Genomic DNA, 25,157 nt, shown 5'->3' with positions numbered 1-25,157 from the left:
CTAAAGATATTAAAACCCAATTGATTAGGGCCAGGCCGACATCAATTGGCTATCAGTCCTAATCCTGAAGGCACTGTGCATAGGCCTACATTTTTTTCACGGCATTTTCCCCCCTGAAATAATTCCATATTACAAAATGATTTCTGAAACATACTTTGCGCCGCAAAGAACCGACTTTATCTGATTCCGCATAAGGTTCCATTGATTGGCGCGCACTCTCTAGTCTAGAATATTGCAGACATTAAAAATGCAACGTTCCATTCATTCATTATCATTCAAACGCAGCGGCTATAGGCATTGACACACTGCTATTGCAGACCCGATTAGGAGAGCTTGGTCTCAGGGATGGGCAAACTGGCGGCCCGTGGGCCGCATGCGGCCCGCATCCTCACTCAGTGCGGCCCGCATCCTCACTCAGTCAGGCCCGCACATAATAAAAAAAAAAAGAAGAAAAAAAATAAAATAATAATAATTGATCGAGTTACAGAAAACTCTGTCAAGAAAGATGGGAAGAATTCATAGAACTCGAAGGCAAACTCATGCGTCTAGTTTGCTTAGAAGCGATATCAGTCATTAAAGATATCCACTTAAGTCGCCACTACAACTACTACAACTGCTTGTTGGGTTTGAGTTCATTGAGTTGTTGCACTTAATGTTGGGCCACTTTTTTCAGTTTTTTGACTTCATTGAATGATGATGTATGTGAGCCCTTTGCACTGATAAAAATACTGACCATTCATGTGGCTGTTTGAGCATGGAAAACATAAAATTAATGTATGTTGGTTCAATTAACATACCGTACATAGGTTATGATTCTGGATGATTTTTTTAGGTAGTGGCCATCCCAAAATGCACCAGAATACAGGAAATCATATCTACCAAATTCAAAATTGTGTAGCTTCTCTCAGCTCACGTTTAGTTGAAGTGTGCAGTCATGTGGCCCTCCGATGGTTATGATGAAAAATGTGGCCCTCTTTATCATGAAAGTTGCCCAACCCCTGGATCCTGCCCATGTTGTTGGCCAGGATGAAATATCTATAGGCAGGGTTCGAGTTATGTTTCCATCTCTGGGGGTCTCTTAAAGTTTTTGAGGGGGGGGTATAGGACGTAAACATGGGCTATTCTCAATGCCGTGGAACGCTCCGTTCACTTGCATGGGCCCTTCACAACAACGCCAGCGTCTTCGGTAGCTAAGCGACGTCAACGTCTTTTGCGAACTATTTCTCTGCTGATCAACACTATGAATGGTAAAAAAATAAATTGTAAAAAGGCACCTTGTGAAGTTATTTTTTCGTTTGGCAAGTAGCCGCTCATTATCGAAAATAAGCCCCTTCAGGTCGAAGCACCTCCGTTTTGCGTCGGTGTCCGGTTCGCCCTGTCTGGGCTTATTTTCCCGATAATGACCGGCGTTCTATTATCCCACTTAAAGTCAATATTACTCTGCATTTGCAAGGGAAAATGCTTTATTTGTAATTGCAATATTATGCTGCTGTCTTTTCAGAGACCCGCACATATATTTGAGTTTGCTGCTTTCGTGGGAGCCAGACCTCTCTCTATGGGAGCTCGGCTCCCACCTAACGCGAACCCTATAGCCAGTTACTTATCCGATCCCTCGCCTGCAAGTTTCTCTCTTTTTGGGTGCAATCTGTTTAAGAGCAAGAATCCAGGTTTAAATCACTCTTTGATTGGAATAAATTATTCTAGTTTTAATGTGTCCTGTAGACAAGTTGAAGTTGGTTGCAGACCAATATATAGTCAAATATATTCCCTAACATCCATTTGTAGACAAATGGATAAGACATTCGAGATGTACAGGGTGAGTTACATACGTTCATAACTGATTGTAAGTAATTTATATAATTATAGCAAAAATGTGTCTGGATTAGGCCATAATCAAATAAGTTACACAACTGCAGCTTTAACACACAAGAAACACAACTCACCTGCTGCAGGCTGAGTTCTACTGGAGGTGTTGGAAGGCTGGATGTGGGGGTTATGGATAGAGTTTGAGCTGCAGGTACTGGAGCGGCTGAGGTTTAAAGGAACTATGAATTATATCTTGCCCACATATTTCAAACCAGTGTGGAAAAAAGTTACGACCAACTAAGGCCATCCACACCTACGAAAACAATCTTTTCCCCCCCGTTTTCTTTGGCATCGTTGCAGGAATTTCTCCTTAAAGATGGACTCATTGCAAAAACGCATCTAGCTGCAGAAACACTGTAGTACATATTCCAGGCCTACATGTGGCGCTGTTTCTCCAACAAAAAACATACAGTCAGGAACAGAAGAATGCAACAGCAGTTTTTAAACCTAAAATAATGCAAATCAAATCAGACGAAAACAAATTAGACGGAAATCTAACACTGCCCACTGGTGGGTGGGGCGATGAAGTCATCGTTTGCGTATCTGGGGCTCTAACAAATTCTAACACAAAAACGCAGTGGAGGGCGTTTTTCTCTTTTTCCACCCTGGAACCTGGTTTCGAAAGAGTGCATTTGCAGGTTCCGCAAACGTCGGGTCCATCTGTATGGAGTCAGTTTCCTGCCATAATTCAAACCTGAAAAAAAAAGTTTCAAAGGCTTGTAAGTCTGGGTTTGAAAACTCAACACCTTGTAATAAAGGTTTTGCAACACTGAAAAAAGAGATTATAACCTGAAAAAAACTAAAACTAAAATTCAAACATCTGTAAACATGATTGTGTGTTCTATTTTATCTTCTTCATCATTTTCACCAACACATTTTCAAAGTTCAAACAATTTCACCACCGCATTTGCAGAGTTTCAAATCTGGCACTGTTCTAACGGTGTATTTCATTGTTGCCCGGTTTTGAAACCTTGTAAATGGGATTCTGCAAACAGGTGTTCATACATTGAGAAATACGTTTTGAAAGGTTGAATATTTAGTTTTAAAAACTTGTAAAGGTGTACGTTTACGACATTGCAACGTATTTTTTCAGAACTGACTTTTCAGCACTGACTTTTCAGAGATTTGAGCGCAAGCTTTGAGTCACGTGAATATTGGCAGTGTTCTGACGCCACTCGTTTTGAAACTCCTGACAGTCGAATCTGAAAACGTTCCTGGGGGCGGGACCATTTAGCTCTAAACCTATTGGTTGCTCTCGGCTGACGTACATTCCAATCACATGTGCCGTTCACCGGGCTGTTCGTGATTGACAGTGCTCTGCCGATGACACGAATAACAACGGGTTGATTTCGCGGTTGATTTTGATTTCCATTTTCTGGAACCAGAGTCTCATCTCCATAGGACGCGACTAGCAAGGACGCGTCCTAGCAAGGCTGCAGCCTTCACTTTGGGAAACAGCCATGGTTCCAGAAAATGGAAATCAAAATCAACCGCGAAAGTCGCTTGTTATTTGTGTCATCGGCAGAGCACTGTCAATCACGCACAGCCCGGTGAACGGCACATGTGATTGGAATGTACGTCAGCCGAGAGCATCCAATAGGTTTAGAGCTAAATGGTCCCGCCCCCAGGAACGTTTTCAGATTCGACTGTCAGGAGTTTCAAAACGAGTGGCGTCAGAACACTGCCAATATTCACGTGACTCAAAGCTTGCGCCTGTGTGGTCAAATCTCTGAAAAGTCGGTGCTGAAAAGTCAGTTCTGAAAAAATACGTTGTAATGTCGTTAACGTACACCTTTACAAGTTTTTAAAACTAAATATTCAACCTTTCAAAACGTATTTCTCAATGTATGAACACCTGTTTGCAGAATCCCATTTACAAGGTTTCAAAACGGGGCAACAATGAAATACACTGTTAGAACAGTGCCAGATTTGAAACTCTGCAAATGCGCTGGTGAAATTGTTTGAACTTTGAAAATGTGTTGGTGAAAATGATGAAGAAGATAAAATAGAACACACAATCATGTTTACAGATGTTTGAATTTTAGTTTTATTTTTTTCAGGTTATAATCTCTTTTTTCAGTGTTGCAAAACCTTTATTACAAGGTGTTGAGTTTTCAAACCCAGACTTACAAGCCTTTGAAACTTTTTTTTTCAGGTTTGAATTATGGCAGGAAACTGACTCCATACATCTGGACGGTCGGCCCAAACGGTGAAGAGTTCCGCGTTTTAACACAAATCGTATCCGTGTGGACCATGGACATATTATAGAGGTGTGGACAGGGCCTAATGGTGTGATCCAGAAGCCTCGGACACCAGCCTTCCGAGTTGCAAGTGGGGGAATCTCCCAGCTTTCAGTGACGCTTTCAACAAAAATGGCTGTACCCGTAAATAGATTTGTTTTCTTGGTATTTGTACCACGTTGGTCATTTAAATGTAAATTTGAAAATGCTCTTACACACTTGATCACCCTGCTTCTTAATCCGGTCACCAATTAATGCATTGTACGGTCTTGCTGTGCGTGCAATCCAATGTAAAGTTGTGTCATTTGTTTTCAAGCTGGTTTGCTAAAGAGGCTAATGTAGATATCAATAAACAACAGGTAGCCAATTTCATGACACAATCACAAAGACGAACGGGAAAGCTATAAGTTCTCCGAGACCGGAAATTACGTCACAGGTGCAAATCGGAAGGCTGGTGTCCGAGGCATCTGGTTTACACAATAAGGGCCCTGTTACAAGGGAATCCCGTGAGTCATTTATTACACCTCCTGATAGCCCTCTGCTAGGAGCCTCTTATCTCATGATTACACTGAAGCTGTTATCTCTCCATATTCATTGACCACATACTATTTCTCAGTTCACTTATACATTAAGGTTAACTGATTATTGTCACAATTAAAGCTAAATGTTAAACGCTGTATTAATGTAGTTTCCAAATTTGCAGATCCTGAGATGAACCCCAGTTACTGAGCTGACTTTAAATTGGCCCCTTAAGTTGTTAACATCTCTATAGCTGCTTTCACAAATATGTGTAAATCCTGATATTCTCCTGCTATTCTCCCAATGGGCTGTATCTATGAACAACATTTCCTGACATTTGTACCCTGAAAATTGATTGAAAAAATACTACCCCTGATGTAGTATTTTCCCTGTATGAAATGTAAATTACCTTAAGATACCTTATATACTCTAAAACTATGAATCATACAATCATTACAATACATGAGTTCACAGATCCACGCCTAACAGTTGCTGAACATTATAGGATCCCGTTCTTTCACTCAGTTTAGTGTTTGTTATATGTGAGATGGAGCAAAAAATATGCTCTCTTTCTCCGGTAACGTCTTTGCGTCACCTTTCTTCTTCGTGGTTTCTTCTGCCCTAAACCCTTACTAAATGCATGTTTATAAACATGCATTTTTGCGTGTTTGATGTGTTGGTGGGTGTTGCTAGACCCGCAAGCATTGTTTCATCTGAGGTGCTGGAGAGGAGAGAGGAGATCAGATGCCCATTCTCAAGCAGCTGAGGACATCAGCAGATGATCCAAGAATGTTATAGAGTAGATAAAGTTAGCCAAGCAGAAACATGTAGCTGCTGCTGCTGCAAAGTCCACTACAAATTAAGGCTTTTCTTTCCTCCTCCTCTTTCTAAGTTTTTCTAATTGCGCAATACAAGGCTTGGACCTTTTCATTGTGGAAAACGTTGTGATCAGTCGGTCAGTCGGATCAGTTCAGAGCAGCGCAGTGATGAGCCACGCACTTTCTGCTTCTTTTAGCCGTGAATAAAAGTTCAAATATGTTTAACTCCATCACAAAGCCATCCGCCACAGGGTGTTTGAAGGTCGGCAAGAAGGGGGCGCGCCTCGCAGAGCGCCTATATGGCCTCTGCCTTCAGCCGGCCCTGGAGGATGAAGCAGGTCCGGCGGGCAGGCCTTGTAGCCACGTAGCCGTCAACCAGGGTTCCGTGATGCTGTCAGGCTATCGGCAGCTGAGACCGTTTTCACAAGCCGTATCCATGTATCCACCATGACTATAGACTGTCCCCTGGACCGTTCACACACATGTACACCTGAGCTATCTAAAGTACCCCTAAAGTATAAAGAAACCATGTTATTTGGCTTTTGTTGTTCATTTGTTCATTTCGAAACAGAATTGCATGATGCTGAAGTCATCACCCCATCTAAACCTAACCTTCCATATTAATGCTGGGTTTAATGTTCTTATAGCTAAATAATAGAACAGACACCCAGTAGATAATAATAACTTCAGTATACATTCTCTCAATATTACTCCCAAGCGTCTAAATTATTGCTCAGTTGTTCATCATACTTACAATATGGTTTATTTGTTAATTAATTAATTAATTAATTAATTCAACATTGTTAGCAGGAGCATTACTAACACAGCAGGAGTCCAACAGTGCAACAACAGAAAAGTAGACGAGAAGAGTTTTAATCTTCAGCCTCAAGGCATATTTATTTTATAGTGAATAACTAAACTGCTCTTCCAGCCTTCATGTTGGGAGCGGGCTAAGAGAATGATCAAGTCCGGAACATTCATATTAATAGGGGGCATGACGTCACCAATCATATCACATCCGTTATCAAACTGATAACGCCCCCTTGTGGTGTGGAACAGATATACAGTATAGAATAGATCACAGTCAATCATACATACTTATGTCAACAAACATACTGTAATAGCTCAAAATGAGTGCACAAAGCAGCTTGCAATATAATGTTTTGTGCTGTTTCCTACATGGTCAGCGTCTATCAGACGCCTAGCCGTTCCTGCATGAAGGGGCCTTTCTGTTTGTTCTTTATTTGTAACTGTTCATGGTGTCTTGCTATTCCAATTCGGTTTTGGCTAAGCTTGAACATTTAACCCGCTCATGAGGGCTCTGAGCTCATATGAGATTTGACCTGTGATTAAGGGCTTGATGTGAAACTTTAATGCAAAGTGTGTGTGTGTGCGTTTTTATTTATACGCAGTGTTATCCTTCTATTTAGGAAAGCGCAATAATTAAGTCAACTATTTGAATGTATGAGCATGTGTGTGTGTGTGTGTGTGTGTGTGTGTGTGTGTGTTTGTGTGTGTGTGCGTGTGTGTGTGTGTGTGTGTGTGTATGTGTGTGTGTGTGTGTGTGTGTGTGTGTGCGCGCGTGCGTGCGTGCGTGCGTGTGTGTGTGTGTGTGTGTGTCTGTGTGTGTGCGTGTGAGGGAGGACGGCGCACTGCACAGTGACTGCATCGTATTCTCGATCTCATTCTACGTAGTGTTGCTCGCAGTACCCAGCATGCAGCGCGGCGCACACAGAGCCATCTTGTCAAAGTGAGGAAGGGAAGCGCTGCAAGGATTCCAGTTGCCCAAAAGTATAACATTTAAGACATTTTGAACCCTCACAAGGGACTTGCCTTCTAGGCTGGTGTGACTACTAAACGAACACAAGGATGCTAACCAAGTTGGTGAAGAAGACTTGTTTGTAGAAGATGTCTTCCATACTTGTTCCGACGTAGGGGGAGTGTTACAGCCCCTCAGTCCGCTAGTAGCTCGGGGAGCGGAGGGCTGCGGCCCGCCTCACTCCGCTGCGGTCCCTCATTCCGCCCCAGCCTCCAGTAGCTTCGCTGCGGCTCCTCAGTCCGCTGCGGCCCGCCTCAGCATCCAGTCGCTCGGTGACGGAGGGCTGCGCCCCCTCAGCCAGCCTCAGCCTCCAGTAGCTCCCGTTGCAGGGCGGCGCGGTGACAACTCCGGGACCGGGTCTGTGGAGTGAACTCAACTTTTGTCGCAAACCCTTGTAAGGTATTACTGTTAACAGCTAAAGCTCCAGGATGCTGTAGTGTACACGATCTAGCAGTCTATTTTACGCGCTCATAAAATGCAACAGGAGACTTGGAAAAAGGAGGAGGATGGCGCAGATTCGTATTGATTGCAGTTTACTTGTTAATTCCGTATAAATGCAAACGTGAGACCCGATCTAATCGACTCGGTTCTAGGCTGATTAGGCGCATTTTGACGGATAACCATAAGGGAGTTGTTAACAGTCCGCAAACATGTCGAAAATGCCGGCCAAGAAAAAGAGTTGTTTCCAGATCACCAGCGTGACGCAGGCCCAAGTGGCGGCCAGCAGCGCCACCGACGACACGGAGAGCCTGGACGACCCGGACGAGGCGCGGACCGAGGACGGCTCATCGGAAATATTCGACGTGTCACGAGCGGATTATGAGCCAGTGTGTGACAGAAGTTCATCAGAGGAAGCAATCAATAACGTCGGAGAGACTGACGCACCTGGCGTCATGGTACCGCAACATATACCTCAAGTTAATCAGTTGTCTGCATTACCAAACAACCCTAACGGAGGCTCTCGAAACATAGGATATGCAGGCTCTGCTTCGAGTAGTCAGCAAGGGCATGATCCGGGGGCTGCGTTGATGTCTGCCCTTGTCACTCAGCCAGGCCCCGTGCAGCAGCAACGCCTTCCCCCTGGGGTGAGTGTTGGTGGTGGGCCTCCAAGCCTGTCAGTCAACGTCTCCCATGTAGCACCGGTGACTTATTCCACTCCTTCCTCTACCACAGCTACAGTGAGCTGCAGTTCACGCTTCAGGGTCATTAAACTGGACCATGGTACTGGAGAGCCCTTCCGAAGAGGGAGATGGACATGTACCGAGTTCTACGAAAAGGATTCAGAGGGCTCCGTGATGGGTCGGTCTGTCGATAACATACGACACGCAAACGCTGCGCCCGACCCCAGTCTCGACAGGGACAGCGGGCTCAGCCACATTGGTGGCTCTGCCGTTATCCCGGCAACAAACTTTGGTCAGGGGTTGGGCTCCTTGGCGGACATGATGTTATCGCTCCCGGCATCTCGCATGCAGACGTTGGACGCTCTGCAGCAGCAGATGCACCAGGCTGCCTACGCCACCGGGCAACCCGGGGGGACGGCCTCCCAGAACGCCTTCTCCAGCAGTATCAAGTCCATAGCTGTTTCCACCCCTCAGCAGCCTGCCGTCGGCCTTCTCCAACCGTCTGTCGGGCACAGCAGCCTGTCTCAAGGTGGTGTCAACATGCAGAAGACTGCACTCAGTCAACCGGCCGGGCAGGCCTCGGCTGCAACCTCCAGCCAGACAGAATACTACCATCAACAACAACAACTACATGCGTCTCCCATGCAGGAAGCTCCCCCCACCTCTCTGACACTGGCCCAGTCTGGGAGACAAGGCCCCTCTCCCATCATAACCCAAATGCTGGGACGGACCGCTGCTTCTGGGCAAAGTGGGGAGATGGCTGGTCCAGGGGGAGGAGGACCTTTACCTGTCCTGTCCGCGCCAAGCCTTCTGCCGCCGCCCCCCGGGGGTGGGTTGGGCGGTGTGGGGGCTCCCTGCTGCTGGGGGGGTCCGCCCTTAAGCAGGCTGGCGGTCAGTACACCAGCCCCGGTCAGCTTCAGCCACACAACCTCGAGCACGCACCATCTGGTGGCCAAAATGTGCCTGCCGCCAGTTCCAGTGTGCCCACCACAGTGCCCACGGGCGCACCCAGTGCCTCTAGTGCAGCCATGCCAAACCTGATGACCTCCAGTCTGCTAATGGCCAAGCAGGCCCAGTTCTCCCGCGGTCAACTGGGAGCTTTCGGGGTCTTCGGGGCCCTGGTCCCTGGGAAGGACCTGATGAAGCCTCTAATTCCAGAGAGCCTGCATCTCTCCAGCCCCACGGTCCGCAGTCTGTTTGGGATTCCCTTACCCATGGACGGGGAAGAGGACAGGTACGACCACAAAGTGACCCAATCTGCCCAGTGCCTGGGGATTCACAGCAGTAGATATGTCCTCTGATAACTTTGTTAGGAAGAAAGTAAACTACTTCAAGGTTTTGGTCAACATTGTCATCACACACTTCTGACACTGAGATCATAAACTTTGATGTAGGTTTAATCAACATATATACATTAACGAAAATTGATACCAATTGATACCTTCTTCTCATTAGATATGTTGGGAACTTTGCATGTTGTGGAAGTTGCATAAGCTATTTGCACATAATTGTTATGTTTGTTTTATATTTAGGTGGTGAACTTGATGCAGGGGTTTATTTTAATATGGAAACAAATGATCCTGCTTGGGCACAGAGTGAATGTTAAGGCAATACATGCGATACGTTACTATGCCCCTGTTGAATGGGAAGTGTTCAACTGAAACCGTTGATCACGCAAACAAACTATTATAGTTGGTGTATATTCTATTTTAGTTGGTGTTTGTCTGTGCGAGGGGGTCTGCTATCGTGTAAGTTTATCTACCCCCCCTCATTCACTCCCTACTTTTGGCTGTTGCAGTTACTTTCTCAAGACGATGGCCTTGGCTCCAAACAGGAAATCTCTGGTGCTCTGCTGGAGGGTAGCTGAGCACCGGGCTGACTCAGCACTAGTCTTAGGCCCAAACGTCTTCGCCAACGTGTGCATGAACTTTTTAATTGGTTGCCATATTTCCTGAAACCTAAGGAGACATTCTTATCATTTCCACCTTCCTCTCTTGTGCTTCTTGTCATTTGAGAGGGCGATTGTGGAGCTATATTAGCCAGCTTTTACCGTTTATTGCGTTTTCACATTTATCAACTAAATGTCTCATGTACAGTAGTGGATCTGCATTGGATTTTCAGATGGCAACGCTTCCTTGCCGTGGTGGCAGGATCTTGCTTAGCTTTTCATGTTTTCTAGGTTTTTAAAGACTTCTGTCTATTGCTGATCTTTGAAACAGGATTGTCTTCCAATCCCTTTGATTTTATGTCGTCCTGTGATGGGCTTGGCTTAAGGGGAAGGTGGAAACGTAAAGTACTTTACAATTCCTGATCGTTTCCATGTTCATGCTATAATATACCTGCCATAGCCATTAACCTGTGGAAATGTGTGGTCTGTCTACAAAGGGGCCTGTGGCTGCTTACTGTATTCTGGAGCTTAACGACATCAAACGTTGTCCTAAGATAAAGGACCATGGTTTCAGTGATGCAGGATGACCATCGGATGTCAGCCTTACACCAGAAGTCATAAAAAATATATTTTCATGTCAAAGGGAATATATCATACGTTGCCATATCAATTTCATATAGCACAAGGAAAACCCACTTCCTTCTTTTCCCAAATAGCTGCGTTGGATATTATATCCCATGGGTCAATCCCTATTGAATGGCCCTGGATATGCGTTGACTATTTGTCAGGTTAGTCACTGCATGCTTACTACTCAGTAAAAGGGGTGTAAACGTGTACTCGTTTTCTAATTTCTAATCCCCTTATTTATACCTTTTTTTTATATGATGTTATGTATTTTTGGATGTTTCTGGAAGGATAAATAGTTAAAAGTTCCCAAATAACACCTTTGCCGTGCATATTGTTGTAGAGCCTTGTATAGGTATTTGGTTGGCCAGTGTTTAGTGGCTGGCCCATTGGTGGACCGTCCGGCGGCAGACAAGTCATAATGACCCCAGGAACAGTATTATTCTTCTGCAATATCCGGTTATGTGGTTTGACAGTCTTTTAGGTCAAAAATAAAATATCGGAACAGATATTGGCTATTGTATCCCTTAAGCTGTATAGTACAAACGGAGGGGAGAGTGGATGCGTACATTGCTAGAAACGATCAGACTTCTTTTGCTTCTTTTTGCATGGGGTGCAAAACAAAAGTTGTGGGCTTTTCTTGTATCCCTACTCCTTCTAGAATCACTTTTTGCCTTTTTATAAATGTTATTGAACTGGTTGCAGTTCTTTAATTTGTAGCTGCTGAAATAGAGGCTTTTAATACCGTTCTTCAGAGAGTAGACATTTGAAAAACTATCTTTTACCGTAGCTCTTTAAAAATCATGACGACAAGGATGGAGTAGAAGCTGTTTTATGCAGCCTTTGGGTTTTCTTCTGTGTTTTTTTTTTTTCATATTTTAGGTGAAAGCTACCTACTTGCCTGGCATACTTACTGTAAGAGTGTACAATTTTAGCTCCACGTTACGTTACGTGTGGAGGATGGTTCTGAAAACATCATGGATGCAAAACATTTTTGAAAATGCAACAGAATATTTTTTTTATATCAAATGATGGCTATTAAATGATTTATATATATATTATAACTATTTTTGCAGTCAGGATTGTGTTATTTGTCACTTGTGTACTGCTAGTGCTGATTAGAGAGGGCTCTGTTACGACAGCAGGGTCCTATCAGAGAGCCAGCAGTGGTATTTCCACCGTTGCTCCTTGCTGCAGATAAGAGACCTGTCACTGGGGCGTGTCGCTTCAGCATGTTCTCTCTCTCTCGTTCTCTCTCTCTCGCTCTCTCTCTCTCGCTCTCTCTCTCACACACGTAAGTGGGGATTGAGCGTATTGCTCACTGACACTCTACTTCACTCCTACTTCATTGGCCTCCGCGTGGAGTTCAATCTCCGCTGGTAAAAAGGTTTTCTTTTCGAGTCATGTCAGAGAGCAATACCTTCAGAGTCTAGATCACGCAGTAACTCACTTGTATTTTGGTTTATCCCCAGCTTTTGCCAAAAACAACTTCTCTCAAAAATAAGTAATTGTATTCAACCAACGCCCTGGTGTGGCAGGTGGTAGGCCTTCCTGGTGTGGCAGGTGGTAGGCCTTCCTGGTGTGGCAGGCGGTTGGCCTACCTGGTGTGATAGGCGGTAGGCCTTCCTGGTGTGCCAGGCGGTAGGCCTTCCTGGTGTGCCAGGCGGTAGGCCTTCCTGGTGTGCCAGGCGGTAGGCCTTCCTGGTGTGCCAGGCGGTAGGCCTTCCTTGTGTGCCAGGCGGTAGGCCTTCCTGGTGTGCCGGGTGGTAGGCCTTCCAGGTGTGCCAAGCGGTAGGCCTTCCTGGTGTGTTAGGCGGTAGACATTCCTGGTGTTCCAGGTGGTAGGCCTTCCTGGTGTCATAGGTGGTAGGCCTTCCTGGTGTGGCAGGTGGTAGGCCTACCTGATGTTCCTCCTGTGTGAGGGCCTCAGTGGGTCTTCAGGTTTGTTTTCTTAGCTGGGGCCTGAATGCCGGGCCAGGCAAGGCGTTACAGATGTGTTCAGACTCAGAGGAAGTGTTGATAGGCACCCTTGTTCTGCGATGAGTGAACTTTAGGTTCAGGTATTATTTTTTTTGGCAGTGGTTAGAAAGCTTTCAGTTACTCCCACTCATCCTTGTTCCCCAGCAATAAAGGCTGGTTCCAGGTGTATTTAGGTGCTACTTTGTGCATGGGGGTTTCAGAAGTCAAGTTCTTATTGATCAACGTCCCATCAGTAATTCATTCCATCACCTGGGGAGGTAATAAGTTGTTGACTTTGTGATGCATACACCTTGAATGTAGAAAGGGCCGTGGTTTGTATGGTTATGTGGCATTCTCTCGATACCATACTTTTGGGATGACACCATATCTATATCTGTATCCCACTGAGGCAGCATTTGTATGAATGTAGTTTCCTCCAATGAAGGCCTTGCAGAGGAAGTGTGTACGGTAGTTGAATTGTTGATTGTTCCATCTGCCTCTGTCGCAAGTGTTCAAGCTTGCTTCATGCAACGTGTGTTTGATCAATAACCTCCCTGGCTAGTCTTCATCCCCCATCCCTCACCGGCCGGTTCAGAGAGGAGGGGCTTGTGCTCCGAGAGCCGCTCTTTCGCTGTGTGTCCTTGCAGGGATTATCTCCTCCGTCATCACCACACCCTCTGATCTGGCTCCGTGTTCTGCAACCGGTTAGGGTTGTTTAAACTCTCCTCCCTGCTGTTGCGCTATCTTTGTGCTTTCGAAGTTTAGTAAGCTGTGATTTAATTTTATTTTAAATGCCAATAATAAAGGGGAGTAGAAATTAGGGATGTGAATAGCTCACATTTTTCATGGTCGAATAATCAGTGGGTGGTATGAACGAATAATAGATTATTCGATATGTGCCGACATTCACAAAGGCAGCCATGGATCATCTGCAAGAAATCACTTAATATCTTAAACGTAAAAAAAACAACTACCTGCTAAGTAGTTAAAGTCAAATTGTCTGTTGTGAAAAATGCATTATTCTGTAATCAGAAAATGCGGTTATATGCAATAGACCCTATAGTATCTGTGGTATAAAGGCTGGGACTAATTTAAAATTATAAATATGTACACTTTATGTTGAAAATATAGACCGTCGCGAATCCCATTGAAACGAATGGCGCAGTGATTCGGTCTTCAAAACGAGAGCTGGTAAATTGTGAAAAATGCATTAAACTGCAATAGACAACGCATTATATGCTATAGACCCTAGAGTATCTGTTGTATAAAGGCTGGGACGAATTTCGAATTGTAAATATGTACAATGCATAATGTTAGCTCTCTGGCTCATAGCTGAGCGGACTAGAATACCTCCTGTGGTCAAGTCGTAGCTAAGGTCTATCCCAGCCTTTATACCACAGTTACTCTAGGGTCTATAGCATATAACCGCGTTGTCTGATTACAGTTTAATTCATTTTTCCAAAATTTACCAGAGCTCGATTTGAAGAATAATCACTGCGCCATTCGTTTCAATGGGAATCGCGACGGTCTGTACTTCCAACATAAAGTGTACATATTTTAGTTTGAAGTTTGTCCCAGCCTTTATACCATATAGCATATAGCATATAACCGTGTTTCTGATTACAGTTTAATGTAACAGTAAACTGACAACATCGCTAATTTACACCGCAACTGCAAATTAACCACACGGAGATAACCATGGCAACCGGTCAAACAAATTGTCTTTTTGCGATCATTCTGCGTGCACATGCGCCGTGTTGATAAACAAATAATCCCCCTACTGTATTAGTCAAACCCTCAGGCGTTACCAGGGAACAAAGGTATGGTTTGGGAAAAACGTTATATCTGAATGGGAAAAAATGTTATCAGTCCAAATGTTACAAATCGATTTTGACCCTCGAGAACGAATGATGGAATATTCCGTCCCATCTAGGGTTGGGAATTGATACGTTTTTATCAATATCAATGCCATTGTCGATTCTGCCTATCGATCCAATTCCTTATCAATTCTCTTACCGATTCCTGAGTAGTTCATTGAGTGGCAAAGAGTTCTACAGTCTTCTGCACCAAAAGTAACCATTTTATTTTCTACATACTAACACAATAACAAGAAAATATAGTCTAAATAAGTTAGACTGACAATAAAAAAAGAATAGGAAGACACTTACAATTGAACATGCTAAATTATGATTTAACACTAAACTTTTATATACATATTTTAGATGTAATGACTAACCTTACCTAGCTTAAACCAAACGTCATTAAATTAAAGTTTAACACTTTTCTAGGAAGGGTTATAAAAAGTAAACAAAATAGTAAACATACGTACATCCCTTTCTAATTAAATAGGCATGAAATGTATGCCTTCATAACATCTTTTAGATTTATTTTTTTTACTGAGCGTCAACAATTCTTATGCAAGAATATAAGCATATCTGCCTTTTCTGGGAGTGAAAGGGGTAACTTGAGCTGATGTCGAGGGGCCAGCTGCCTGAGGGCGATCATCTAAAATGCCTGAAATTTGTATAGGTCGGCATTATTAATAAAAACTACGACAGTGGGCTGCTAATGCAGGATATGTAATGTGAACGTTACCGTTGTCAACGGAGGACCCAGTGGAGCTTGTTTGACTCGTATGAAGGCTTTTGAACACATGGCATTCTTGGGACTTGATTCCATGCTTGATAGACAAATGCTTTAGCATGTTGCTGGTGTTTGCACCCTTACACGAAATGATAGCTTTGCACTGATTACATACGGCAGATTTTTCATTGCGTTTGGTGAAATGGAGCCAGACTTGCGATCGCTTCCTACTTTCCACGATGCTGCCTTGTTGTTTGAAGGTTGTCGGCGTGCGCAGGGTCGTCGCAAATTTTTTGCGTAAACCGGAAAACGTGGTGCGTAATCGTTAAGAAGAATCGATAACGTTGGAGGCGTACGATTCCGATGGAATTGGTTAGTTGGTACCGGTTCTGAGTAGGAACCGGTTCTCGATTCCCACCCCTAGTCCCATCCCGAGTAGAAATGCAGATCTTCCAACTTGGTTTGCATGTGGCTGCTGCCACCCTTTCCCGGTCCTACCAGGAGAGAGCTAGTATAGCTAGAAGCCTTTTGGAGGAGCCTCTGTGCTGCCATTTGTTGGATGCACTCGGTTCCCTCGGCCGGCACCATTTTTTTCCCCATGGTTCATCGATTTGGCCCCCTGACCCGACCATTTCCCCCCCATTCAGTGTAAATATGCCTGTTGTGGGTCTCTACGCCTCCTACATTCCAAGGTGCTGAAGGAAAACCCCTTGGGGGAAACCAAAGTCAAAATATCAGAGAGGCACGCACTAGGGCTTTGACTTTTGCCCAAAAATCATATTCGAAGTTTGTTTGTTTATTAATATTAATATTCGAATATATTCGAATATTTATTAATATTTTGACCATTAAATGCCTTCAGTAAGACCTGGGCTGAATCCGAATACTTAGTACATACTATTTCTGTTCAGTGTCTACTACTTGACCGTACTACACTTGTGTACGCACAGTGTGCGCACAGTGTAGTACGGTCTACAGCTATGCGTAGAACGCCTCCGAACACTTCCGAACATCGCCGAAACTCCACCGGATGTTTGGAGATGACGTATCTCCCCTCAGATGCCGGCAAAATTACCTTGATAAGATACCTGTTTTCCGTCTTGTCATCGTTGCTATTAAATTAAAAAGGTCTCTTTTTACTTAATTACTTACTTTACTTTTTTAATGTCTCTTTTTTTCGCCGCTTTCTACGACGTCTTTCTAAGCTGCTGTTGGTAGTGTCGGGTCAGCCATCTCTTCTTCGTTCGTTACCCGACTCCGGTTGCATTGTGGGATAGCGTAGTGACCTACCGTTGAGCATTCGGACGCGCTATATTTGTGGCGTACTACAAAATGCATACTATAAGTATGAGTATTCGGATTCAGCCCTGGATTGGGTTTTTTCGAGGTTTGTTTACCGGCGTTGCTATGGTTACCGGTCTTACGTTTTCCAACGGTTATAGGGTTTCTAATCAATACTTAATTTACTGCCTCTTCCGTGGTCATTACAATATTATGAATAGACTGCGTCAGGTTCTCCGACGTCTCTCCCTCTTGGCCTGCCCATAACAGGTTCGAATATTAAGGGCTGCCTAATATTCGTTCGAATTTTTTTTTTTTTTTTGATATTCGAAGTTCGAAGTCAAAGCCGCAGCACGCACGCACGCACGCACGCACGCACGCACACACGCACGCACGCACGCACGCACGCACGCACGCACGCACGCACGCACGCACGCACGCACGCACGCACGCACGATCGCACGCACGCACGCACGCACGATCGCACGCACGCACGCACGCACGGTTGTGCTATTTGTTTTAAGTAAAAATATGCTTTTTAACAACAACCATGTGCATAGAGAAAACTCTTTTTCACATTTGGTGGCAGTGGTGGGATGATTCCTCTAGCCGAGTGGAGGGGAACCACATTTCGGCATTGTTCAAGGAGCATCATGGTGGACCGCAGTGAAAGGTGAGCAGGTAGACGAATAGTCCTGCTAGGAGAGGAGATCACTGGTGGAGTTGAACTGCTGTCCTGTGGGGTTGGCCAAAGCCTGAAGGAGGAATAGCTCGGGAACTCCTTGTTGCTGACGTGAGCCTTGTGGGGAGCTATTGCCAAGCTTTAGCAGAACAGCAGTGGCGGAGGACATACTGTGAAGAGTGCAGTGTTTGGCCAAGAAGGAGTGATCTTGGAATGAAGATTGCCTGTCACCAGAGAGACTTTTTTAACTGTTTTTTTAACACAAATTACTTGCACAATATTTTACCTTTTTTATCTACTGCGCTTGAAACCGTGTTTGCAAGCTTAAAAGAGGGGGAAGGAAATGTGAAGATGTGAATGGCATCTTCCCTCTGTTGAACCATGTTTTAAAAGATGCACGTGTTCCTGTCAGGCTGTTAGCCGTAATAGTCTGCAGCTGTGGCTCATAAGCTAATTGAGCCACACCCATTCTGGTGCTCCTTAAGAGGGCCAGAGTTTTAGACTGGAGGGAGGCTTGAGTTGTGCAAGTGACTCGACGGTTGTGCTATTTGTTTTAAGTAAAAATATGCTTTTTTACAACAACCATGTGCGTCGAGGAAACTCTTTTTCACAGGGTTATTGTGTTTTTTTTCAAAGGACTTTGAGTCACATATCTTAAGTTTGTATTTTTATACATTTTATTTATCAGAACGTGTATGTGTTTATGTGTGTGTGTGACTGACGTCAGCGAGTGAGTGGATGTGCGAGGAGAGCAAGCGATAGTGTGCGTGTCAGTTTAGTGAAGTAGTGAATGAATCCGGTTGTGATAATGGAAGGATAAAGCACCCAGCCTGTCAAGAATTGGTGGCCTCTACATTGTCAGTCAAAGTGAAGCCTTGGCCCCCGAGAGAGCGTCGGCCCTGGAGGGAACGTCTCCCCTATGCTCCTCGACTACGGTCTGGGAGCCGACAGCCGGAAAAGTGTAACACTAACCATCTCATAGTTCGAGGTGGAGCGCAAGAGGGTAAGTGTGCTCCTATAGTGCAAGTTAAAAATAAAGCACATCAATTTGAATGATTTTAGCTTGTCCCCGCCCCGGGTGCGGGCGGGGGCGGGGGCAGGTCTCAAACAATGGACCGGTGCAGGACTCTGGCCTAGGCTATTTGAAATAAACAAAATATCGGAAAGCAGAGTTGGTCTGGCCGCATCTGGGTGCGTTGGTTGGGTCCACACAAGAAAGTATCTCTAAAGGAATTGTAGCCCAAACAGTCGAATGGTAGTTCCATAGATTTGGTAGGTCAGATGGTTTTCCATGTCAGCTGAGCTACGATGCTGTCCATGATGCTGACATGGCAAATGCGGCCCAACCAACTCTGCTTTCCAATAGCCTAGGCCAGAGACTTGCACAGGTCAAATTTTTGAGACCCGCACCCGCAAAGTCCAGCACCAGATCCGCCCCGTCACCCGTGATAATGTCAAAATGAAGCCCACACCTGCCCGGACCCATTATTATTTGGCCCATTACCCGACCCTTGATAAATCACACACAAGCTAAAATCATTCAAATGAATGTGCTTTATTTTTATCCCGCACTATTGGAGCACGTATACCCTCTTACGCTCCGCCTCTACAAGGGAGACGTTCCCTCCAGGGCCGATGCTCTCTCGGGGGCAACACCCGTCACTTTGACCGACAGAGGGTCTGCTTATAGGTCGGAATGTAGCGGCCACCAATTCTTGATAGGCTGGGTACTTTATTCTTACACGCAACCGGACTCGTTCATTACTTCCCTAAACTGACACGCTCACTACCAAACGCTCTCCTCGCTCGTCCACTCACTCGCTGACGTCACACACATAGTCTACGAAGATTTCCTTTGGTTGACTACAGACCTAGCAATTGGGTAGGATGGAAAAATAAATGGTCTTGCCAGCCTGTGGATATGGAGGTGTTGACATGCAGTCTATTTTCTCCATCCCTTCCTTCTACCACCCAGTTTGAGAGGAAGATTGCATCTTTTAGCTGTTGCTGGCTGCTGCTGCACAACATTGACGAGTCATTCACAAAGACAAGGTTTGAATGAATATCATCAGGGTAACAGCTCGGGTGGAGATTGACGTGCAAGCGCGTGTAGTGTACGTGTCAGGGCCTAAGGATTTGAACCCCCCCCCTTTATCTAGAACCAAGATTTCTAGGAAGAGGCTGTGTTAATATTCACACAGATGCAGTAAATCAACCCCTTCACTCCTGCTAGGTGTGGGTGTGTGTGTGTGTGTGTGTGTGTGTTTTGTGTGTGTGTGTGTGGTATCTGCAATAGGCCACACTAGGCCTCTGGGGGTCTAGGTGTTCCAGAAGCAGTGGTGGGGCGGGGTTATATCCTCGGGCGTAGAACAGTGTTCTCATGGCCAGTAAGCGTCTTAGCTCCCCAGCAAGCAAGGCATGGGAAGAGCCTGAGATCCAGCTCTCACCAATGGAGTCACCTGTCAACACCAACCCAAAGCTACGTCTCCCCTGTCGCTCAAATAATGCAAAAAATAATCAGTCCTTTTGATCTGTCCTCTGTGTCCGGGGTTGGAGTCACGATGTGTGAGACCCAGCCTCACCCAGTTAGTAGGTGGGACACTTTCAGAACTCCTGGTTATGTCCACTGTGGCTGTGTTTTAAGCTACAAGCTAGTTGATATACACATTGCAACATTAATTACATTATTGTTTATGTAACATTGTATTACAATTGTTATTTGTACTTTCTAAAATATTTTGTCTGTGAATCATTCTAATTCTTCCAGCACTCTTATGAAGAGTGTGTCAACTTTCCCTCATCTCAGAGCTAGGGTTGTATGGAAGTTAATGTCTCATCGTTTTTTGAAAATTTAAGCAATTGAATTTTAAGCGCTGAATATTTATACATTGAAATAAATTATCTGAACTTTTTGCCTCTGAATTTAACTCTATCCATTTGAAACAAATATTTTTCACCATGTTCACAAATTCGAAATCTAATATTCTACATAGAAAAATTCTATATGCCAAACTCAGATGCAAAATTCAATGTATAAAATTAAACAAATATTTTCAACGTCCCCAAATTAAACATGCCAATTCAGCTGCAAAATTCTATGTATGAAACTCGGTTAACAATCCGGGGACCCAAGGAAGAGCCATCAATCCTAGATGCTAGATTGTGGTCAAGCAAGGAGAGCGAGCAGGAAAAGGTAGTTGGATACCCGTCCGACTCTGATGCATGAAGGCATGTGTACAAAACAGGTTTTAGACATGTCCAACGGCAACGGCTGTTACACCGAATTCCGCTGTTGCACATTTTCTGCAACATGCACGGGTTTCAAGCGTAGACAGGCATTAAGTCGTTCACGTACGGAAATGCATGAGCTTAAAACGTTACGTTTGTTTCAGCATCGATCTATCGGAATGGGGGCAGTCGTTGCGTGACACCGGGCAATAGCACGTTTTCACAGGGTTATTGTGTTTTTTTTCAAAGGACTTTGAGTCTCATATCTTAAGTTTGTATTTTTATACATTTTATTTATCAGAACGTGTATGTGTTTGTGTGTGTGTGTGACTGACGTCAGCGAGTGAGTGGATGTGCGAGGAGAGCAAGCGATAGTGTGGGTGTCAGTTTAGTGAAGTAGTGAATGAATCCGGTTGTGATAATAGAAGAATAGAAGGATAAAGCACCCAGCGGAATGGGTGGCGGAAATAGTGCCCTACTAAATTGGTCTCTTAACACACTACAATTACCCTTAAGCTGCATGGAAATCCACCCATGTCTCTGCAATCACACATACAGACATTAGTTCATCGTTCATTTCCTAAACTGCACAAAAAAAAAATGGTGTGCATTATAACGAAATCATAAATAAAACCTAAGATCCCCCCCCCCCCCCCCCTCAACTTGTTAATAAATGTGCTTAATAAATACATTTGATTTGATTAGCATTTTACAGACCCGTACAATGGATAGGGCCTTTGGTCTTGTACCCCCTTCCGGGTACCTGCACCGTGCCTCACTGCCAGGAGTCTCCTTAAGGCCAAGCGCAGGGGCTGAAGCTATAGTCTAGTCTTGTGTTTAGTGGCTGTGGACTAGGTGTGAAGGGAGTTGGGGGACTTTTCTACCGATTTAATTCTTCTCTTGCTGGTTTCTTCAAATTGCCTTCTCTATTTTAAAGGCACACGATCCTCTGCTCAGGATGTCTCTTTGACCCAGCTATCACACACGCACACAGAGTTGACATCCCTGGCAAAGAATGTAATTCCTAATTGAATCTGTAATAATTGAATATAATCTGAATATAATCTGTGACTATAAATCCTTTGTGGTGAAATAAGGTCACTCTCCAGGCGTGATAAAGTGTTCATGTGGGGAAAAAAGGGCTTTTATTATTTGAGACAGTTGCCTGATTGTTAATTGATCAGTTCTGTCTAATGACAGTTCTGTCAGTGTTGTGGTAACAGCTCATGCTAAATCTATATTCCTGTGAGAAGTTTGACGAAGATGGGGTTGAAGAAGGAATTAATAATAATAAGAATCTATAATTTTTCCAGAAGTGCTCTCAACATGCACCACACGTCCCCCACCACCGCATCAACTCCAATCACTTGCTTCCACCTCTCATTCATTCATTCTCTCCCCCCCCCTCCTCTCTTTCCCTCCTTCTTTCCTCTCCTTAATCTGGTGGCACAGGAACCCATCCAAGGCCTTCTACCAGGCCTTCCAGCCTGGGAGCAGGTTAAGGGACTCAAAGACCCCCAGTGATAGGTATGGTACCGGACTGGTTTGCACTGGACCCTCCTGCTGCGTGTGTGCGCTCGTGCGACTGCGTGCGTGCGTGCATTGTTTGGAAGTGGAGAGCTTCGCTTTTTTGGCCATGTGCAGTGATGGACTCTAGGGAACCCAAAGCCTGGCCGCCAGGGAGCTTTGGGTAAAAGACTCTGTTGATCTCAATCTATCTCTCTCTGTCTCTCGCTCTGCTCTGTCTCTCTGTCTCTCGTTTTACTCTCTCTGACTCAGTCTGGCTCAGTCGCAGCTTGGCAGACCCTGCAATTTCACTGTCTTGCCTTTGTAAAACAGAGGGGGTAAAATCCCCCTTCGTCAAGGAGCCGGCTTTCATGGTTCACTGGAGAGAGCAGACCTCTTTAGAATAATTTGCATACTCTAAATGTTTTTATTTTTTCATGATTCAAGACACTTGCATGCAAGAATGAGTATACATCTGAGTGTAGGCTACAAACGCTATTAACTATTTACAAGTGCAAAAACGCCAACATAATCTATATTGTGCTGACCACATGTTTTTTATCCCGACAAAAGCCTCCTAAGGAAAGTTCCTCTGGTACTTTCTCGTAGATCGCACCATCTTTCCCCGTCTGCGTTAAATGCAATTGCATCACCTTCTCTCCCGTGATAGTCAGCATCTCACGGTTTTCACCGTCACTCCAGTTCGAACTTTTCATGTTTATCGCTGCGTATTCTCTACAACAGAGCAACACCTCTACCCAGGTCCCGCCCCTGGAACTGCGAAGCTGTGTAATCGCATTTAAATCAAAATTAAACGGCCAATATGTAGGGTCCGAGAGGGTAAATTGGGGTGCAAAATCAGAACGGTATATTACCTCGGGTCAGTGTAAACGCGTGGACCATGGCGTAAAAAAGGCAGGCATATTTGGAATTGTAAAAACGTTTGCTCTCTCTCGCTCTCTCTCTAAAACATGTCTATCTTAACCTGCTCACCACCAAGCTTAAATTGCTCTTAGGATTTTTAAGATTTATTCAGGAAATAATTAGACCAATTTTATAGCAGTAAGAGGAAGCATGAGGAGGAGGGAGGAGAACAGTTTTTGACGGGGGGCGAGACGTGACCTAGCGTCATATGGCCACTGAGCGCATTGTGGGGCTCCTGCCACTAGGGAGTGGTAGAAGAATAAGAAAATACTATATATATATATATATATATATATATATTTTTTTTTTAAATTTATTTTCATTCCCATGGGCCCCCCTCTGCCTTGGGCCCCCTCAAGCCTGTCCACCTTACACCCCCAGTCCGGCGGACCTGCCTGTGTGAAAGCTACTACCCTAATCAATTTAAAGATAGTCTTTTTTGTGATTTGGTTTGAAAAATAAGATTGTGAATATGTGGTTGACTGGCTTTGTGTGCTGCTCTCCTCCTCATCAGCTTGTGCAGTGAGAGGGGCTGCTCATTTAATACAGGCTAGTGTTCATCAGAATAGCTGGCTTTAGACGGCGGATCACCAATTGTTCTAATTAAGCAGCGTTTCAGCCTCCTATAAGTGCTGCTGATACACTGCGTGGTGCGCTCAAACTAAGACCCCAACAACACATTAAGGCCTTGTTCTGGTGAACACTGAAAACCTTTATCCACTCTGATCTACGGTGAACCTGGGGTGAGTTGATAATCCAGGGTGGCTTATTATGGCACAATGGAACGACGATACAAATGCTACAGCTGTACAGATTCACTTCCTGTTTTGGAAGTATTTCCGTTTGCCATGAGCTGTTGTTCTTCTCTCTTGCCATGGTTTTATAGTGGGAGTATAACTGTCCGTCATCAGGGCATTGTGGTCCTGGTAGTTCAGTCGGTCAGTTTCTTGTTGTTGACCTTTTGGTGTACTCTGTACAGACGGATCAGTCTCCACGCTGCCTTGTGTTGGATTCCCAGTTTGATCCTCGTTAAAGGAGGTCCGCTTAGTTATTGCATTGAATCCAGTTGTGGTGCAATTTCTTTATTAATCTTTGTTCTGTAAGCATCACTTATGCTGTGAAAGTCATTGACCACCAAATGGATAATTTCAGATTATCACTGTTAAAGTTTGTGATGTGCCCAGTCCCTTCTCTGATCCCAAAGATGTGGCTGCCCTCTCCTCATGAGTTTTTTTTTTGTCAAGTGGCAGTGCGTGAGAGAGAGGAAGATCCCTTTGTTATTACCTCGGAGACTTAATGCCTCACTAGACTTGTGTTTGGAAGGGTTGCCAGAGGCTGCTTCATGATAGCATGTGCTCCTTTGACTGTAGAACTGGACCACTTATTGGCCTTTATGTGAAGAGTTGGGCTTACACCTTTTGCACAAGGTCAACTTTACAGAGCGCTTAACCATCCCTTAGCCCTTACTTCCTGTGGTTGGTAGAAGCAGTGAGGCTTTGCATTGCACAGGTAATCCCCTGGAGCTCGCTCTATCTTGGGTTTTTGTATACATTGGCGTCCATGAAGTCCATGAGAACGGGACATGAAAACGCCATCAAGTTCAACTCTACCCCCTGGCTTATCGACCCCAAGCACCATGTGATGTGTGGATCAATGGCTGATGCACTTGCTGTTGCCTACTTAAAGGTCCCATGGCATGCTACTTTATGGATGCTTTAATATAGATATTAGTAGGCCCGAAACACAGTATTTGAAGTCGTTCCCGGAATTCAGCTAAGGTTCTGAATTACAGCCACTACGAGCGAGTCGCACATTGAGCTTTCCCCAAATGCGCCGTTTCGGTGTCTGTAGCTTTAATGCAAATGAAGAGGAGAGAGGCGGGTCAAGGAGTAGGGTGTGGCCATGAGCAGCTTGCCGCCACGGTACCATGCGCTCTGTTTGCAGTGGATGTATCGCAATGGCGAGGGGCACACAGCCTTTGGCCGTGTTGTGTATATATTCTAGAATACACGTTCTAGAATAGTCCTGGAGCTCTATATCTAAATAATATATTATGCATAGATATCTCTATCATACAATATATATTATCACTGCCAAAA

The 25,157-nt window shown here is 44.6% G+C and overlaps 1 pseudogene across 1 annotated transcript in view; it reads left to right on the top strand.

The window, feature by feature from the left end:
• The first annotated feature begins 7,150 nt into the window (after nt 1-7,150).
• LOC115548518 (TSC22 domain family protein 2-like) overlaps nt 7,151-25,157 on the top strand; it is a 28,976-nt pseudogene continuing 10,969 nt past the window's right edge. The window contains exons 1-2 of the transcript XR_003977607.1: nt 7,151-9,617; nt 22,081-22,155. The product of XR_003977607.1 is annotated as a TSC22 domain family protein 2-like (transcript). The remainder of the gene's footprint in view (nt 9,618-22,080; nt 22,156-25,157) is intronic.

Source organism: Gadus morhua, chromosome 8 (genome assembly GCF_902167405.1).
Source record: "Gadus morhua chromosome 8, gadMor3.0, whole genome shotgun sequence".
NCBI lineage: Eukaryota > Metazoa > Chordata > Actinopteri > Gadiformes > Gadidae > Gadus > Gadus morhua.
This window is presented reverse-complemented; position numbering and strand designations above follow the sequence as displayed.